Source organism: Hippocampus guttulatus, chromosome 22 (genome assembly GCF_054856545.1).
Source record: "Hippocampus guttulatus isolate MCC_2025c chromosome 22, RoL_Hgut_1.0, whole genome shotgun sequence".
In the NCBI taxonomy this organism is placed as follows: Eukaryota; Metazoa; Chordata; class Actinopteri; order Syngnathiformes; family Syngnathidae; genus Hippocampus; species Hippocampus guttulatus.
Genome location: NC_141282.1, coordinates 4892036 through 4908978, shown reverse-complemented (window position 1 = coordinate 4908978; position 16943 = coordinate 4892036). Strand labels below are relative to the sequence as shown.

General features: G+C 46.0%; 1 protein-coding gene across 8 annotated transcripts in view; it reads left to right on the top strand.

Annotated features, from left to right (window-relative positions):
- Positions 1-765: 765 nt before the first annotated feature.
- atp2b1a (ATPase plasma membrane Ca2+ transporting 1a) overlaps positions 766-16943 on the top strand; it is a 60770-nt gene continuing 44592 nt past the window's right edge. For 6 of the 8 annotated variants that reach the window (XM_086103728.1, XM_086103725.1, XM_086103730.1 and 3 more), the window contains exons 1-7: positions 766-1287; positions 1389-1469; positions 1578-1860; positions 3190-3297; positions 3708-3847; positions 7855-7927; positions 8761-8797. The gene's annotated coding sequence lies outside the window, so the exon portion shown is untranslated. Of the gene's footprint in view, positions 1288-1388; positions 1470-1577; positions 1861-3189; positions 3298-3707; positions 3848-7854; positions 7928-8760; positions 8798-9319; positions 9427-16943 lie in introns of those variants that run through there. The other 2 variants (XM_086103729.1, XM_086103727.1) reach the window with 2 other exon arrangements.

The following is a 16943-nucleotide window of genomic DNA, read 5'->3' as shown; positions in this document are numbered from 1 at the left end:
GTCATCAAAGGACTGTTTTCAGACCGTGTGTTACTTTTGCTTCCTCATCCTGCTGCCTTAAAAAAGGAGAACAAAGGCACCTTACATGCACAACCAGAGGACATATAGGGGGAAAGTGGACTTTCTTTGCAAAGAATTTGCATGCCCAGCACTCGCTGTTTATTGCCCCCTCGTGTCACACATTGTCGTCTTAAAAAGTGGCCTCCTTTTATGAGCAGACACTGCCATCTTGTGGCGCATAAAAACAGAACGTTTCCACAGATAATTGAGATTCACCCATCCAGTTCGTTTGTTTGTTTATTGAACATAAAAACACATACAGTAATAAATTGACAGAAAGTAAGGTACGTAAAATAGTAAAAAGGGAAGGGAAATCAGTCATCGTACAACACAATTATTATGTTCAAAGCAGTAGGAAGAAGTAAAAAACTTATCTAGTCCTACCCCAAATTATGTATTTATATATAAATAGATCATTTTATATCAATCAGAAAAGAAAGAAAGAAGCAAGAAGTTTAGTTGCAGTCTACTGTGTACAGAGCTAAATGAATAAAACATCGAGTAATGAATCATTGAGAGACAATATCTTCATTGGTTCATCAGGTTTGACTTTGCCCCACACGGGTTACATTTGTAAAATATAGAATCTGTTCCACCTACGATTCGTTTGGGTATCTTGGAAAGGGTGACGTTACTCCGCTCCACTTGGTGGCAGCAACGCCATAAAGGCGACTAAAGCAATGCATGATGGGTAAGTGCTTTGAATAAAAGCGACGTGCGTCAGCCTCACGGTAGACGTTCAAGTTACGCACACGCGTCGTGTTGGAGGGCCTGCTTAAATATCCGATTTTTTCGCTAAACCCCCACATTTTTATCATTTTCATTTGAACCCCGCACGCTTTGAAATGTATATCGCGTCAATGGATATGACCAATTCTCAACACATGGACGCCGTGCGGTTAAACTTGAAGCCTGCAACCAAGCTACGGTGGACTCAACTTCGCGTGGCAGCAGAGGAGGACGAGGCCTTCGGAGATTGTCGACGCAGCGCCCCCGGTGTCAAGTCCACGGGTACCAGGAAGCGCCAGGGACGGGACCGCCGTCGAAAGTTGACCAACGGCCCTTACAAAGTGGAGACGAGAGAGGAGCGACGAGTTGCGGCCTGTGCTGGGCGACTTCACCCGGGAGCAATGGCGCCGGAGAACACGACGCAGTACTTGATAAGAGAGCATGAAGACAACATGGCGACGAGTCGCAAAAACCGCGAGAACGAAACCCCTCCGCCCGGTACTTCGTCTCTTCTTTACGGCGAATGTCTTTCACCCAGCAGTGTGTACACAGCGTTGGATTCTGATGATTATGACAATTGTCTTGCTTTCCAACATAAGGACTTTGAGGAAATGTTTGGCCCGTGTTGGTAGCACCCATGACGGAATGACGAAGCAGCAACTTTTCCCCCCTCGGAAAAGGTGTGAATACTGCATTTGCACCTTTTGTTGGACCGAATTGAACAAAAGCGATGCAGCCTATGTCAATTGTCGTTGTCGCACGATTCATGGGGTGTATTTTTCTCGCAGTGAGCGCCCAGTAGGGAGTGCTATTCCCCCAGAAAAAGCCTCCCGCCGCCCCGGCCCCTCTCGACGAGCGAGCGGAGCAAAAGGCACCTGAGCTGGCGGTGTGGCCACTGCTTGAAAAGTCAGGTAACCAAGCAGCAAAAGGGCAGGTATTGTTGCACTGCTTTGTCCTTCAATGGTGCCATGCAACCCTCTGTCACTGTGAGCGTTTTCCAGGTCAGCCCTGCCTCTCTGCCCACCGGGGACCGCAGGCTCTGCTGCGGGAGACCCAGGAGCCTCCTGAAAGGTGACTTTAATGCAATCAAAGACATTTTTTTTGTCTGAGCTCGATAACGAGAGTCGCGGATCGGCTATGGATCATGTTTATTCTGTAAATGCACGTGGCGTGGAGCAATGTTAATCGGGATTTATCATGAGTGTGCAGTTTGTCCAAAATAAAAGCACATGATTTATACTGAAACTTTCTGTTCTTGTTTGATTTCAAACCTAGCGTGGAGCAGATGTTGTGCACATTTTCAGGATGACATCTTTGATATTTTCAGGATGACATCTTTGATACAACGGTGAAAGGACACTTTGAATCGCTCTTTTATCTATCACTGGCTCAAACAACGAAGTCTATGCAGAAAAAGTGGTTAAGATTGCACGACTGTCTCGTGTGTTGGGTTGTATTTTGTCATTTTATGTTAACTGTTCTGTTGATGGGCACCTGCAGCGGCTCTTCTCTCCTGTGGTTGAGAGGAGAGAAGTTTCATCTGTGCTCTATGTTGCACATAGAGCACATTTGACAATAAAGTGAACTTGACTTTTGACATAATGGCAGCAGACCATTAATCAGGTGAGTAACCATGTTGGTCCTCACAGTTCCAGTACATCTGCATTGGTCATGTAAACAAAGGCAAAAATAAACAAGGAGTTAAAAAAGAAATCTTGTTCAAGGTTGATGAACAATTTAGAGAAGGCACATTGGGAATAATGAAACGGCTATATAATTTCGCAAGCAGTCATTCACCCACAAAATAAAATGAACTGTCTGACATACTAGCATAAAGCGATAGCTGCAAGAATTTGGGGAATTTACAAAGTGGTGGATGAATTACAAAAATACCCAAACTATTTCACAGATGTGCTTTCTGTAGTTTAAAACCTGAGTAAACGGTACATCTCACATGAAGGCATTTGCATCAGCCCCCTGTAGTACACCAAAATACCGCATGAGGGCAGTCACGTCTCACAAAAGAGCAGCCATATCTCATGTGGCAGCTTCTAACGCTGACGGCCAGCAATTTAAACCTGACGCTTCACACGCATGCATCCAACGGCGTGTAAGTGCGTTTAGACACTTTGACGGGACCATCAGTGCAGGATTAATGAACGTTCCTGCAAAGCTGCCACACCATCAATTTGGGATTGGTCCTGGCCCAGGTGTCTCGTTTGTCGTGTTACTATCGTTTACTCTCGCTATGCATAGATCAATTAGTCGAATGGTTACCATGGCAGCCACCCTCGTCTAATTCCAGCGCCGAGAACTGCGATGCATCTCCTTGTGTCCTTGACACAGTTAAAGAAATACCACTTCCTATTGTCACAAACCTCCCCGTCCATGTTTCTGCAGAGGCCAAAATAGAGGGGGATGAGGACGGAAATAGATGTGGCACAAGCGTCCCTCGGACCCTTCTTGACTAATGAGCCGGGACGACAGGAAGGGTCAACTCCCTCAGAGGTAACAGCCCCTTCTTCTCCTTGTCCCATTTTTTTTCAGAATAAGCGTTCTCAGAACACAGGAGTACAAATCATCATTAGCGATGATGCATACTATTATGCAGATATACAATAGAGCACAATTGTTTGTGTAGCTATAAAAAAACAATTGCATTTAGCAAAACTACCACCTGTCAAGAAATATGTCAACCCGTATGAGCAATTGAGATTGAATATGTAAAATAAAAATGGTGAAAAGCAGCACCATTAGTCAGCAGTATTGTATGTCGCAATGCATGCTTTTCACAAGCTGTTTCTAATATTTTGCCTCTTTCATCCAATCAGATGAGTCAACCAAAGCTGCCGATAATTACAGATAAATTTGTGGGTTCGCTAACGAGCAATTGTGTGTTTTTCTGCGTTTCGGCACAGCGGCGCAGGCAGCTGTGTCATTGTCAGATGCCGTCGAAGGCGGCGGCGAGTAAACAGCAGCTGGCCATTACCTGAGCTCCGAGCCCGCGCCAGGAAAAAGTAGGCAGCCATCTTTGACGCGCCTACACAGTGTGGCTCAGGTGCGTATGCGGGGGTAGTGGGTGTGCGCATTACGTTACCCCTGTAAACCCCTCTGACCTTTGATCTCGACCTTGTACCCTCTCGGCCTCTAATAAGGCGGAGATGCCATCTGAGGCCACTGTTGATTAAAAAAAACAACAACAACACAACACATATATACCTGACGAGTCACATTGCATCAGCACAGTACAGCAACAATGCCATCGTTTGAGCTAAAAATGGACCAGGGTCCAAAAAACGTCCAACATGCCAACTGTATCCTTACTAGCCATAACATTAGGTACACCAGCACAAGCAATTTTCGTTTTTATCTAACACCATGTCTCGTGATTGTTGTCTACTGTAGCGCACCGTATTATCCTGGCGAGAACGACCAGTGTTACTTCGGCTTAGTGGGAAGCTGAGACGTCTCCATCTTTCTGTCTGTATTAGACTGCCCCCTGGTGGCCAAGGCGCACACCCATGGAGCAGCAGAATATCCATTGAATTAAGTCAAGAGGATAGACTATGCAAAACAAACAGCAAACATATCCATCCATCCACAAAAAAAATAAAATTGACATTGAGACGTTTTTTCAAAATCTTTTTTATTTATATATTATTATTATTATTCTTAATATATATATATTTATTGTTCCAAAAAAACACCAATCCAACCAAAACTTGACCATAGATATGCTAGTGTTTTGAAGTGCATGATGATTCATAGCTTGAATATTTCACATTGTAAGTGGCTCTTTGAAATACGCCAAGCAGCAGTTAATGACACCCTGTCATGGTTTGATTCAACACCTCCAGGCCAGCGATTCCATTTTGCTTCCATGTAATGAAAATGAAGAAATTGTTTTTTTTTTTTTTAACTGAAACCCCACCCGAAAGCTTCAGGACCCCTTTGCTGTCACCCATAATGTGATTTCCTCTTTTTCCATTAACAGGCATTTGGCCCCAAAAGCTCTGAACCAATCTCCTCATTTAAAAAAAAAAGTCCCCAGCAACGAGTGACCAAGTTGTGATAAAGACGCCGCGGCAAAACCGAGGTGTAATAATCTCAAGTCGATGCGGGGCTGCGAGTTTTTGGCAGCGGCTAAATAAGATTGAAGCAGATCGATACGGCGCTGAGCGCCAAGGACAATACGAGCACGAACCGCCACCACCAATCCAACACCTGCCACCAGACACGAGGCCTGTCAACTATTTGTCACCCGGCGTGCTACAAGTCACACGCTGTCCTGCCACTTGTATTCCGTTGCACGCATGCCAATGTGAGCTCAGCATGTCCACTTCTCCCAAGACGCTTTCATAAAATTTCAGTCACAATCCAAATCACAACAGAAATTTCTGATAGTTAGCTCGCAATTTTTCATCGGCCCACTGATGTTGTTAGCATGTTAGAAAGTACTTGTTTCCGTTAGTTGAAAGACACCCCATTTTTCTTGACTTAATTTGGCCTTGGCTTCTGGCCGAAACCTGTTTACTCTATTTTTATTTTTATTTCTCAAAATTCCTCACGACTGATTTCTATGAGACTAACAAGTATTTCCTCCCCAAAATTTCCAATAAATATGCACAAGAATCAATACAAATAGAAATCCGTATTAGCTTGGGTCACTGCCCCACATTGCAATTCCACTTTAGACCACTAGAGGGTAATAATAGAGGGTTTTTTTTCAGCGCCATTTTGTACCTTTCGATTTCTGAGACATTCGTGTGGATTTTTTAAAATAGAAGCTTATATTCTAAACTATGGACGACACTCAGATGCAGTACAAAGGCGGTGCAATCGATTATTCCATCGCTGCCTCACTGGGCCCCAGAAGCGAGAGAGAAGTGAAAAAGAAAAGAATTGATTTTTGCTAAATTCTCAGCGGTGAAGCATGACTCACTGTCTCGCCGCCTGGAGATAGAAAAAAAATGGCAAAGTGACTGCACAGAAAAAAAAAACAAAAAACCACAATTGTCATCATGCTCTTTACGGGAAAAAAGATGGGCCTTTGGCACGGCGCAGAGGGGCGTCCATCTTACCCGTCCAGTTTTCAGGAGTTTTTTTTTTTAAAAACATTTTTTTATTGAGCCACGGGGAACATGGCCGTGGGAGGCTGGCTGAGGCCGAGGGAATGAGCTGTCTGAGGGAGGCAGGTTGACGCGGCGTGGGCGGGCGATGACACAGATGGGAGAGGAGGGCATCTGAGGGACGGCGAAACAACGTGGCGACGCGGCGCAAAGACAGCGAGTGGTCGAGAGCACTCTGACAATAGCAATTCAAGGGAAACGGGGGAAGTATCAGCCAAAAGGTTGTTAGGGTGTTTTTGTGCCTTGACTGTCGTTTCGTGACGTTAGCTTGGGCTGTGCCCTGACCTGCAAGACTCCTTTCTGCCACACGGTAGCAACAGTGAGCAACAAATAAAGTTGCGTCGACTCTGAAGTGTTTTTATTTTTGCAACATTTTTTTTAAGTGAACGTTAAAAATAGACAAGGTAACTTATTAATCTATTTTATGTGAAATGTTACTCTACTGCCTTTTGTTTTTTTAAATGTATTTTTCCCCAATAATTAAGGTTGAATATGATTCCATAATCTCAGAATTTGAAAAAAAAATTCAGTTAATCAAAAACAAGGTTCTGCACAAAATTGTCACATCATTTTTTGAAAAAAATGTTCACCCCCATCAAAAAAAATATTTCTAAAAACATCCACCTGAAGTGCAAATTCAAAACGCCGCTGTACTTCATTACAATATTTTTTTTTCCTGGTAATACATCGGCTATGCCAACAAAATGACTTCGGCGTGATGCTGTGATGCTAACGTAAATTTATTTTTCCTCCTGTATTCGCTTTCAGTTGTGCATTGGAACTCCGCGAAACCACATTCAAAAACCGGTCGTCCCACTTGTGCCGCGGAATGCTCTGCGGTTTGCTCATCACTGCAGCATTCGCTCGTTTTCTCTTTCCCCGGTGCGTCTCCCCTGACAACCGTATCTGCTATTCATGATTATGCAAATGATATGCCCCCCCCTGCCAAAGAGACACTCATAAACAAGCAAGTCCTTCTCAAGCGTTCGCCGTATTTGTTTCTCCAAAGTGCCGCCGTGATTGGAGGCGCCGGCGTATAATTGAATGTCACGGCTCATTAATTTCCCCATATTGGCACAAAAGGTCATTAAACAAGTGATCATTTGTGTGTGCAGCCTCTCAAAATCACAAACTTCCATGAACAAACACTTGGCTTACTTTGTTTCTTTTTTTTTCGTGAAAAAGAAAATAAATACAGCAAGTGGTCAGAAGTACAGTATATGGAATCGGAAATTAATCGTAAATTCCGAAAGTCACTGTGCACTTTCCTAATCATATATAGCTTATTAAAATTGCCATTTATATGTATCGTACCTTCCGTATTCTATATTGAAACATGTTTTGAATTCAAATATAAGTGGATGATGACCTTTGCCGTCATATTACACAGTTTTAATACGATCAAATTTTTTTGGTCAAATAATAATCCGTCCAAATGAAACGATCAAAACAAGTTACTCATTGTAACCTATTCATTTGAAATTGAGGGACGCTGAACGTTTCGATGCAAACCTACTTCAAAGTGAAATACAACTGAACTGTTATTCCATTGCACACCTCTAGAGGGCGAGCCCGCACACCACTCGTGCTCATACTGCTCTTTGAGAATCACCGATTGTATATATTACGCTCAATATTGCCATTTGTTTTTGTTAAAAACAATACATCCTGTCACACCAGGATGTATTGTATCGTCTATTACATTCCACAATTTCCCGAAGCCGAAATGCAGCACATTGCCACGACGTGTGAGTCATATGCGTGTTGTGTTTGCGTGGCGTTGCCTGGTAGCGCTCTCTCCGCGGGGATGCGTGTGCATGTGTGTGTGTATATGTTAGGGATAAATGAGAATGGGAGGCTGTCTATTTACCCCGCATGACAAAATCATTTTGTCGACTGTGTGTAAAATCAATCGCTCTCTCTTTTTCTCTCCCAGCGGAGGCATCGGCGCCCACCGCACGGCGGCACTCCGAATCCACGCCCGCTCATCGCAGCCGCATCATGAAAAGGTGCGCGTGTTGTCTTTGCAAATAGCGGAACGGAAACAATCACGCCGGCGATGGCGTCGGGCAGCGCGAGAGAGCGAAGAGCTTTCTTGGTTCTGTCTCAGCCTTCCGGTCCCAACATGAGGACCTGTCTCTTCTCGTTTGGGAGTGTGCGGTGAAATGCCCTGCGGAGGACTGTGTGTGATGAGCTTGTGTGTGTGTCCAAGCGCTGGGGGGGTAGGTAGGGGGGGTGGATTTTTAATAAGGGTGCTCAAAATGTTGTGATTTGGAGTCGGAGGAAAGATTGACTGTGATTGCATTCAGCACGGTAAACACACTAAGCACACACTGGGGTTATTTTTAGCACCCCCCCAGCCCCTCATACAAATCCCACCACCACCATCCAGGAAAAGATTCATTGTCAGTATTTTTTTTTCTTTTATTCCCTCGTGACAACACGGCAGCGCAGAGGAGGGGGGGAAAAATGCTTCCTTCATCCTCACGTTTGCACCTGCTGTCGCTCCCTGTGATGGGCCTCGCTGATCACTTATTTGGAACTTAAAGATGACTTCCTGGCCGCACAGTAAATGAGGCAATCGCTATTTCGGTCGGACTCGCCACTCGTTTCATGTAACGGGGGTATATGGATTATGGATTTGAGAGGGAACCGCAGCCGATGAAAGGAAATATCTTTGCGGCGAAAGTAGGATTCATGTCTTCGGTATGTCCACATTGTTTGTTGTAAATCGGTTACTCTCATCTCAAACAGCACCAAAAAAAAAAAAAATAATAATAAAGCAAGTCATTTTAATCAGAATAGACAGAATAGACTTACTACTTACTTTTTTCTTCCACAGGAGCACATCATCGCTGAACTAAAGAAGTCGCAGCTGGGTAAGTGTTGAATCTAAATTCCATTGGTTAGTTCATGCTCGGAAAGTTTGTGTTCTGCTGCCCCCTATCTGCTCGGAGGACCAAATAAGAATTTCCAGTTCTAAAGTCATTGTCAAAATATGTCAAATGTACCGTGCCATGTCGCCAACCTACCAGTTACATCAATGGCACATCATCCTGTTGTTAACAAGCTAATTTTACTGCGGATATCCGCACGCACACATGTAGCGGTATGTCCTTCCTTAGGGAGTCAGTGCTAAGTTTGGGTGCCGCTAAGTCTCCCCGCGAAACCCAACGCCGCTCATTGTCCCCGGGGGGAAGCTAACGCCTCGCTTGTGACATTTGGAGAACTATGGCGCGGCCGAGGCTGATTTAGCTATTGGGGGGATGTCGTTCTGCCTGGCGTGCGCGTTAATTGAAAGTTCACCGCTAGTCACGGAGGCAAAACAGCGGTCGGGCGTGAGGTGTTTGACACCTGGGGGGGGGTTGGCAAAGGTGAGAACCTCACACTTCCTGTTTCAGGGCAGGTTGGCTTCAAGCGAGGGTGACATTCGACTAAAATGACCAATGATCGGCCGGTTCGTGTCTGTGGGGGTGGGTCAGAATGCCAGCGGTCGTCCAAAGGTTACGTGAGTGTTAAACTTGTCGACCTCTGCAAGGCATTTACTGTATGCGAGCATTAAAAATGACATCTTGGCTACCTGACGCAAATTAGCAATTAGCCCGAGAGACGCGAGGGGACTGCATTGTTTGTTTTGACGCTCACTGCTTGCTTTGACCGTCTTTCAATGTGTCTTCTGATGCACAAAATGTTTTCCTATACACGTCTGACGATGCCTATTTTTGAACTGGGGTGTGTTATTTTGTCATTCAGAAAATGGAGGGACCCCCGCAGTGGTCTGACACTCCCCTCCGAAAAACCGAGGCGGAGCTGTCATGAAACCCGGTGCCCAACAAGCCATCCTTTGAGGCTTTTAGTCATCTAATTAATTGCTTCGCTGATGACAGAAAACAATTCCAGCGTGTAATCACCAATCAATTACTGTTTACTACAAAGTCGGAAGGAGGCGCACAAATATCGCTCCTTAAATTACACTTTGCAACATCGGGGGCGCGCGCGGCCGTCAATCAATCCCTCGCCGGCCGGCCCCGGTCCTGCGGCGGTTGCCATGGAAACAGTCCACTTATTCCCACGATTAATCCCGGCAATTACTTGTGTCGCAGCGCGGCCGCTTTCACTCGCTCTTGCCAACTTTGGGCAGCACAGAAATTATGTCATCAACGTGGCACCTCCCGATTTAGTTTTCATTATAGCACAAGACAGTTAAAAAAAAAGAAAAAAAAGACCAGCCAGTATCGACAGGATGTGTCAAAAAAATAGAAAAAGCCACACACCACCGACTGTTTATCGAGAGTCATGTTTGTCAAGTGTTTCACATCCTTCACCACGCATGCTTATGAATTCCCCCCGAATGCCCTTGGGAGAGGTCACGACTCCTCTCCCCATAGTTGAAAGATCATCACCTTCTTATTGTCAAAAAAAACCCCACGCACAATGGACCTTGCTCTCAAGCAGCGACGCATGCTGCATTAGAGCGCAACCTTCACAAAGGACTATTGAAAAGGCACCACATAATCGAGTGACGACAGCAGCGGAGAAAAAAAAAAGAGAAAAGAAGCTCACTTTATTTGCCAAGGTAGCTGCGTTCTTTTCATCAAGCTGGAGACGCGGCGTGCCCTCCGGAGAGCGAGAAATAATGCGCTGCTCTGTCTTTATTAGGAAGATGGCTTTCATTCACTCGCTGAATGCCCGCCGTGATTGCTGCTTGAATAAGTGCAACAGGCTTGATTTACAAGGCTCGCATTTGGCCCTGACAAAAAACGACTGTGTGCGCATCAGGCCGTGGGGAACACGAATGAGGCTGCTCTCTGGGCTCTGTTTGAAGCGTTGCTTGATGCTGCATGGCGGCGGCCGTACTTGCTCGGACGAGTAACGTCACGAGTCGATTGATACGGCGACGGACAGGGCAAAAAAAATAGCAGACCCCCTGTGGTTTTACCGGGAATGGCTTCTTGTGACTTTTTTGTGGGTCTACTTATGATCGACGTGTCTACCAAATTTCACGTTGAAACTGGCTTCTTTAGATTTCTTTTTGTGGGTCTACTTATGATCGACGTGTCTACCAAATTTCACGTTGAAACTGGCTTCTTTAGACTTCTTTTTGTGGGTCTACTTATGATCGACGTGTCTACCAAATTTCACGTTGAAACTGGCTTCTTTAGATTTCTTTTTGTGGGTCTACTTATGATCGACGTGCCTACCAAATGTCACGCTGAAACTGGCTTCTTCAGACTTTTTTGTGGGTCTACTTGTGATCGACGTGCCCACCAAATTTCATGCTGAAACTGGCTTCTTCAGACTTTTTTTGTGGGTCTCTTTATGACCGACGACGTTCCCACCAAATGTCAGGCTGAAACCGTCTTCAGGTTCTTAATTTTGAAAACATTGTGCGGCATCGGTGCAGCCCTATAATAGTAAAGTGGAATATTCTGTACGTGCGACAGATTAGCCAGCGGACTGTATCGCGGCACAAAGCCTCTCGAGGAAGTCGTGACCATGACGACGCCGACATTTGCGGTCATTTGCTCTATTTTACACCCGTCATGGGGATTGCTCCACTTCTTATTCTTAGCCTCCGCTCTTGATGCCAGAACCTCACGCCACGCTCGGTTTAACCGTCAGGTCCGTCCTCACATCCTCCATCCTTAAACCTCAAAGGGCGGATGCGAATGTCGGAATCATCGGGCAGCAACATCGTACCCACGTCAACCGCTTCCATTTATTTATTTATTTGTTTATTTCCCAAATGCGCCCGGATGTGGTCACCACATGATGTATACTGTGGAGGTCTGTGATGTGACATCATGCTAGGAAAGGCCCCGCCGTCTATTGATTTCTGCCGTCGAGTTCCCTTTGTAGCCCAGCGGCATCACCGTGACGTAAAAGACGCCCCGTCGCGCGCAGATTACCAACCCCCGAAATAGATCAACCTCGCTCATCTACTGTTTTATTTTCCTGTCGTTCCTACCGGGGGGCGGGGGGGGGGGTGCAGAGATGTTCCCGAATTATAGATGACAATCAAAACGTCGCAAATTGTCTGAAATCTTCAAACTGTCACAGTGGCTTACCAAAAAAATATTGAAACTTTTTTTTTTTTTAATGATGAACATAAATTGAATGTGAGCATGACAAAACTGGTTTTGTATTATTTTGTCATGTGGATTGTAGTGGACAAAGGTCGGTGGCCTTGTGGTGAAACCTTCTGTGTGGGCGGCGTTGGCTTTAAGCGTGTCATTTGTCAACACACACACACACACACACATTGCTATCCTGTACTCAATTTGGCATCAACGAACCAGGAGAAGAGGGAAGAGCGGGAAAAAAAAAAAAGATGTTTGCTCGCTGTGTGTCACTCCGCTTGTTTGTGTGTGACATCCAGTTATTGAGACAAAGCACATGCCCAAAACCATCTGAGCCCCACAGAGCGAGCAGCGGAGCGTAGCATCGAAGTCAAATACCACGGAAGCAATGCAGAGTCAACAATTTTGCGACTGGCAAGAACGCAACTAACATATTTGCAAGTCCGCTCAGAAATCATGCACTCCAAAATATGCAGTGGTGCTTCCTGATAGTTTTGAGGGGGGAAGCTGGGCGGACACACTGATGCAAAAATCTCATCAAATTAGATATTTGAGTTTTGGGGGGGGGCGTGTAATGAAATTAACACGTGCTATTAGTCAAGATGCAATATTTCTGCAACAAGGCCATTTATCACCCGCTGTCCCCGCGCCTCAGCAATTATTTATTTCCCGGTCAACATTGATTTCACGCGTGTCCGTCGGCTTTGATGCGCGGGGCGGCACGCTAAGAATAGAGCCTGAAATCCCTCCTCCGCCAAACCGGAAGCGGCTATATTTAACTCCTCCAAGTCAGGTTACTATGACGAACGAGGGGGGCCGTGCGTCCCATATTGCATTAGCGGGGCACCGTTATAGACTCGGGCTCTGGCCTCAAATGAGTTTGAAAGATCAGATCGATAGCGAGGGGCCCGGCTGCCCGGTGTAATCAAAGGTTATAAAAACGCTGTCTGGACATTGGCTCAGCTTCTTGGTTGGTCCTCTGATTTGATCTTCCTCCTCTTGTCTGAATATGATAAAAATCCCCCATTGATGTCATTTTTAGGTCAGATGATCCCACTGCTAAAAGATTAGCTCCCGTGAGGGGAGGGGCGGGGCGGCCGCGCCGATGTAATATGCGCGTCAAAGTATTTCGAGCTCTGCTGACTTGTCGGTCAAGTTATAAAGCGCAGGGGGTAGAAAAAGTCTAAACACCCCCTTTTGAAAACAAAAAGAGACCAATCACTTGAAAATGGTTTCCAACATTCATGTGACTCATTACCTGTATTTGATTTTCTTAGATTGTGCGCCAAGAAGTGTATTGCATTCGAGCCGGATCGTCGTAGCTCGTCTCGCGTTTGATTTTTTGAGCGATACGATTCCGGCGACTCAAGCGGCGCGCCGGCCGGCTCCGTTGTTCATTTTAGTGTCTGCCTCCGTGTATTTCGGAGACAAAGTAATTGAGAGAAATCAGATTACGTTAGATCAACACAAAGGATTAGAATGCTGGGTCAAATCTCGAGCTCGGGCGCCCGCTAATCCATGACAGATTACATTTTTTAAAAAGGAGCCTGTGCCATGATGTGCGCCGGTTTTTGAATTCTGAAGACGACACACATCGCTTCTGAAGTTGAGCATCCCGCATCATTTTTGACAGAACCCGAAAAAAAAAAAAGTTGAGCCCAAAGTAAAATTCTCAACTCGTCAGCCAGTTCTTCCTCTTAACTGGAGCACGTAAGAGGGAGCACATGACTCCAATTTAAGTTATACAGTATTGTTCAATTGTCTTTTTTTTTTTTCCCAGCCCAAACCCGATTGCAATTTTGTTGGCGCGAAAATTATGAAATGGTCGTGTTTAACGTCGTGCACTTTAGTTTGGAGTCAGCCGGTCCTCCCTCAAACATTTCCAGTTGCTGCTGTTCGCCTCTTAACTGGAACATCGAAAAAGCTACTCCGTCTCTACGCCCCAAACACATGCCGCTTTAAAAAGATGGCGCTTTTAATAGCACGGAGACTTATTCTCGCCATCGTGCACCAAACGAGGGGGCGTGGGTCTCTTGCCATTCCCGATCAGACAGATGAGCAGGAGAGGGCAGCGTGGTCTTCACATCCCAACGCATTAGTGAGCTGGCCCGTGAAGGGAATCGTGTATGCGCCACGTCCCCCACCCCTCGTGCGTGTGGTGCGTAGGGTCCCCACGCGTGGGTTGCGGCTCCTTAATGCAGCCCGTCACGTTGCATCACACTCACGTCGCGCCGCCGCCACGGCAACAGAATATCAGACTCATCCACCGGAAAGTTAAAGTCAGGACATGTGGTGCAAATATTTATTTGTGAAATAATTGGAGGCTATTAGGGCGATAAATTGTTGCGGTTGAGGTGTGTGCATGTGTGTGTGTGTGTGTGTGTGTGTGTGTGTGTTTTGCCTGGGGCTGTGTGTAGGGCTTAGTTCACACCTCGCTGAGCATCAAATGGATAAATCAATTTGAAGGCTCGTGGGAAAAGAATCATACACATACGCTTCTGTGTGTCCCTGTGTGCGAGTATGAGTGTTTGTAGATGTGTGGGCGGGGCTATGCGAAAAAAAATCAAAATCAAATTGATTGCAAACGTGCACGCACGGTGTCCCATTAACATATTTTTCGAGATTATGCCGCATCTTCAGCACGGCATGTGGCGCCAAGGGGGGGGGGGCATGCTACGCGATTACCAGTAGCGCTAAGCTATCGGTGACGTTAGCAACATTAGCTGTACGGGTCATTTGTGATGAGTGCAATGTTTCAGGTTGTGTTCATCCTGCTTTATTTGTTTTCTAATTTAATTAAAACCTGGAGCTTAAGCACGTTGGCATTGTACACAGCGAACGCCCGCAATATCGAAAAATGGGCATCGCAATTTAGTACTGCAAGTATAATAGGTCGACACACCCCTGTCAATGCACCTCGGTCGTATTTCTGGCTCAGCATTTACAGAGATTAGACTCACTTTGATGAGTCAAAAAACCCGCCGAAGGGGTCCTGTGATCTATTTCGGTGCAAACGTCACATGGGACTCGTGTGCTCGCTAAGAACCCGGCGCTTTGTCGTGAGGTGGGAGCAAAAAGCTGCACATGCATGCATAATAAAGAGGGTGGGACGGTGGGACGATTACGGGGAGGACTTTAATTCCCCACTTTTCATTTCATTCGGACTCACTCTTTGACCTTGTCCAAATTTCCATCCTCTGCAATGCAAAGCCGGGAGGTTATTTCAAATTGACAGCGCTGGAAATGAGAAATATTTTATTTCCTCATGGAAATCAGTTGACGCTGATTTCCGCGTGGGCGCCTTTCCGTATATACTGTATATGCTCGAGTCAGGAGTAAATACTGCCCGTGGCCCACTTGACATGTCACTCTCCCCTCAAGTGTTGCAGCTGCAGCATCGGTGACACCTCTCATCCTCTGTAATGTCCTGCTAATGGAAGCAGTTAGCTTAAGGAGCTTTGGCTAATCGACGCCATTTGAAGAACGCCGAGTGAGGAGGATCGTCCCCGGCGTCTCTCCCTACTCACGCTTTACTGCCCGTTTGGACTCGGTCCATCTGGACCCCGAAGATAACGCGGCGAGCGTTGGCGGATGTGTCACGGCGGCATCCGTGTTGCACGCCTGACAGGAGCCGTGACGCCTTCCGAGGGGGGGGGGCATTAAACCTGAGTGTGAGCGACGCAGGGGGGGGGGTCGCATGGGGGGGGGGGTTATTAAACAGTTCTGCAGACCAATTGAGCCTGAGGCGGCTTCTGCTCGCGCGTGTTGTTTTAATGGAGACGCGCATGATAATTATTTTATACGCCGTCCTTTAATACCATGCCACCTTTCTACAATAACAATAGCGCACAAAGACGAGCAAACATTGACATGCAAATTCACACCTTTTGGCAATTAAGAGTCTACAATAGAACCGCGACCTCATCATGCTGGACATTGCAGGGCCAAACAAAAGAACAACAGAGGTCGGATGTCCGGAGTGAGTCAATGACAGGTGAAGTTCAGAGTGGGATGTTGCCATTTTTTTTTTTTTTCGGTCAGTTCAAGCGTCCGTCCCTGCCTCGTCCGCCTGTGTGCCGCGCTGATAAGCAAGCGGCCGCCCGTCTTGGAGGGGAAACCATGGCAACGTCGCATGCCACGTGTTGACATCACAGTGCAGTTAAATATAACCACACCCACCCCTCGCTAGCCAGAAAAAACCCCCCCCCCATCCACCCTTCACTCTTGGCCTCCTTCAATGCCACACGACGAGTTGTTCTGACGCTGATCCTGGGCCAGCTATAAATAAACGGTTTCCTTCCCGTAATTGCAACCCTCACTGGCTTGTTTGGATGGCGGCAGGAGCGAGAGACGCCAGGGAGGAAGAAATGTGTGTGTGTGTGTGTGTGTGTGTGTGTGTGTGTGTGTGTGTGTGTGTGTGTGTGTGTGTGTGTGTGTGTGTGTGTCTGTGTGTGTGTGTGTGTGTGCGCGCGCGTGCAAAAGACCTCGAAATAAACCCTATTGCAAGTGCCGGCTTAAACATGCAACAGGGAAGCGCTGAGAGATACAAATTCAATTCTAAAAATGATCTTTCGCCATTGAAATGAATGCAAATACTGTTAATCCGTTCCCCCCCAAAAAACAATCCCCCAATTTTTTGTCATGGAAAGTAGCACTTAATGGTTTTGCACTTTATAAAATAATGCACTCTTAACATAACTAAATAAAATGGAATACTTCTGGTATGTACGATTTAGCCACCGGGAGGAGTAGAATACAGTCAGACACATGCAAAAGAAGACGAGTTTCACAACTACAATAAGTGACTCAGCAAACTACTGTAATATTAGAAGAATAAAGTCTTTTTAATGCTAAAGGCATGTTTTATTTCTTAAATATGCTTTCTTTTTAACTTGAAAAGGGTTTCAAGGGGAAAGTTGAAAAAGAGGTCAGATGATATTTCTTA